Here is a 3736-nt window from a genome sequence, read left to right on the forward strand (position 1 = left end):
GACCTCAGGTCAGGCGGGGCTACCCGCTGAATTTAAGCATATCAATAAGCGGAGGAAAAGAAACTAACAAGGATTCCCTTAGTAACGGCGAGCGAACCGGGATAAGCCCACCATGAGAATCGGTCGCCTTCGGCGTTCGAATTGTAGTCTAGAGAAGCGTCCTCAGCGGCGGACCTGGCCCAAGTCCCCTGGAAAGGGGCACCGGAGAGGGTGAGAGCCCCGTTGTGCTCGGACCATCATTTTAAGGATATTGTTTGACATTTGACGGGGAACTTGAAACGTTGTTATATATTTAGGAGAAGAATGTTATAAGGGTCTCCCGGTCCTCGATTTTATCTGGACATTTCGGGCGATTTTCGTACCACCTGAAAAAAATAGACCAAAATCCGTCATTTCGAATAAGACGATGGCTAGTGTGTGAAATCTGATGCAGAACCCGAAGCACAATTTTAAATTTAGGAGAATAATGTTTTAAAAGTCTCCTTCTCCTCGATTTCATCTGGACATTTCGGGCGTTTTCGTACCACTTGACTAAAATGTACCGAAATCCGTATTTTAGAACAAGATGATGGCTAGTCTTTGAAATGTGACGTGGAACTCGAAACACAGTTATAAATTTAAAAGAAGAATGCTATAAAAGTCTCCTAGTCCTCGATTTCATCTGGACATTTTGGGCAATTATCATACCACCTTAAGAAAATGGGCCGAAATTCGTATTTTCGAACAAGTTGATAGCTGGTGGTTGAAATCTGAAGCAGAACTCGAAACACTATTATATATTTAGGAGAAGAATGCTATAATTGTCTCCTGGTCCTCGATTTCATCTGGACTTTTCGGGCGATTTTAGTACAACCCGACAAAAATGGACAAAAATCTTTATTTTCGGATCAAATGATGGATTGTGTTGGAAATCTGACGCGGAACCTGAAACACTGTTATATATTTAGGAGAAGAATGCTTTAAGGGTCTCCTGGTCCTCGATTTCATCTGGACTTTTCGGGTGATTTTCGTACAACCCAACAAAAATGGACCAAAATCTATATTTTCACACCATACGATGGCTAGTGTTTGAAATCTGACGCGGAACCCGAAACACAGTTATAAATTTAGGAGAAGAATGATATAAAAGTGTCCTTGTCCTCGATTTCATATGGACATCTCTGGTGATAGCTAGTGTTTGAAATCTGACGCGGAACCCGAAACACTTTTGTAAATTTTGGAGAAGAATGCTATAAGAGTCTCCTGGTCCTCAATTTCATCTGGCTATTTCGTGCAATTTTCGTATTTCCCGACGAAAATTGACCAAAATCTATATTTTCGGACCAGACGATTGCTAGTGTTTGAAAGCTGACACGGATCCTGAAACACTGTTATATACTTAGGAGAAGAATAATATAAGGGTCTGCTAGTCCTCGATTTCATCTGGACTTTTCAGGCGATTTTTGTACCTCTCGACAAAAATGGACTAAAATCTGTATTTTCATACCAGACGATGGCTAGTGTTTAAAATTGGACGCAGAACCCAAAACACTATTATATATTTAGGAGAAGAATGCTATAAGGGTCTCCCGGTCCTCGATTGTATCTGGACTTTTCGAGAGATTTTCGTACCACCCGACAAAAAAGGACAGAAATCCGTATTTTCGAACAAGACAATGGTTAGTGTTTAAAACATGACGCGGAATCCGAAACACAGTTATAAATTTAAGAGAAGAATGCTTTAAAAGTCTCCAGGTCCTCGATTTCATCTCGACTTTTCGGGCGTTTTTCATACCACTCGACTAAAATGGACCGAAATTTGTAATTTTTAAACATGATTGCTAGTGTTTGAAATATCACACAGAACCTAAAGCATAGTTATAAATTTAGAAGAAGAATGCTATAAGGGTCTCTCAGTCCTCGATTGCATCTAGATATTTCATGGCTATTTTCGTACCCCTCGACAAAAATGGACCAAAATCTATATTTTTGGACCAGAAGATGGCTAGTGCTTGAAATCTGACGCGGAACCCGAAATGCTGTTATATATTTAGGAGAATAATGCTATAAGGGTCTCCCGGTCCTCAATTTCATCTGGACTATTCGATCGATTTTCGTACAACCCGACAAAAATGGAAAAAAAATCGGTATTTTCGGACCAGACAATAGTTAGTATTTGAAATCTGACGCGGAACCTGAAACACTGTTATATATTTAGGAGAAGAATGTTATAAGGGTCTCATGGTCCTCAATTTCATTGGGACTTTTCAGTCGACTTTCGTAACACACGACAAAAATGGACCGAAATCTATATTTTTTTACCAGACGATGGCTAGTGTTTGAAATCTGACGTGGAATCTGCAACACATTTATATATTTAGAAGAAGAATGCTATAATAGTCTCCTGGTCGTCGACTTCATCTGGACATTTCAAGCGATTTTCATACCACCTGACTAAAATGGATCGAAAACCGTATTTTTGAACAACATGATGGCTAGTGTTTTAAATTTGACGCGGAATTCAAAACACAGTTATAAATTTTGGAGAAGAATGCTATAAGGGTCTCCCGGTCCTCGATTTCATCTGGACTTTTCGGGTGATTTTTGTACCACCCTACAAGAATGGACAAAAATCCGTATTTTCGAACAAGACGATGGCTAGTGTTTGAAATCTGACACGGAGCCCAAAACACAATTATAAATTTAGGAGAAGAATGCTATAAAATTCTCCTGGTCCTCGATTTCAATTGGACATTTCCTGCGATTTTCATACCACCCTACTAAAATGGACCGAAATCCGTATTTTTGAACAACATGATGGCTAGTGTTTGAAAAATGACAAGGAACCCAAAACACGGTTATAAATTTGGAAGAAGAATGCTATAAGGGTCTCTCGGTTCTCGATTGCATCTGGACATTTCGAGCGATTTTCGTACCCCTCGACAAAAATGGACCGAAATCCGTATTTTTGAACAACATGATGGCTAGTGTTTGAAAAATGACAAGGAACCCAAAACAGGGTTATAAATTTGGAAGAAGAATGCTATAAGGGTCTCTCGGTTCTCGATTGCATCTGGATTTTTCAGGCGATTTTCGTACCCCTCGACAAAAATGGACCGAAATCCCTATTTTCGAACAAGACGATTGTAACGCCCCAAATTTTTTATCCAAAAATTACTTACAAATATTAGTTTTATTTTAGAAACAACTTTAATTTTTTTTTAGAAGTATATAACACACAAACACATCAATAAATGTCTTACAGTCATAACTTTTATTTTATAAACTATAAAATTGGATTAACAACGTGTTATTGATAAAAATCAAAACTCAAATAACGAATAACACATACAAATATAAATTTTATTTCTTCTACTATAAATTTTCTCCGATTAATTGTTGTTTAGACATACAAATCAAGGTTTGCCGCGAAACACGTCACAAAAATCAACGTAATCATCTTATCATAATTAAAATTAAAACTTTTCACCAATTCCTCCAAGACTCATATAGATTTCTTAAAAATCAAAACTTTGAAACGAAATAGCACAAAAATCAAACTTTAAATTAAAGACATCTTAAAAAAAATATTACTCGTGAGATCATAATAAAAATCATAACTTTTTAATTAAGTACACATAACGACACAAAAATAATAATAAAAATCGAAATTTTATAATTAAGTTTATCAAAGCAAACATATGACTCATAAAAACATAATATTATAGTTAAATTCTTTAAGGCAAACAGAAATCAA

Source organism: Cicer arietinum, chromosome 3, assembly GCF_000331145.2.
Source record: "Cicer arietinum cultivar CDC Frontier isolate Library 1 chromosome 3, Cicar.CDCFrontier_v2.0, whole genome shotgun sequence".
NCBI classification, from domain to species: domain Eukaryota; kingdom Viridiplantae; phylum Streptophyta; class Magnoliopsida; order Fabales; family Fabaceae; genus Cicer; species Cicer arietinum.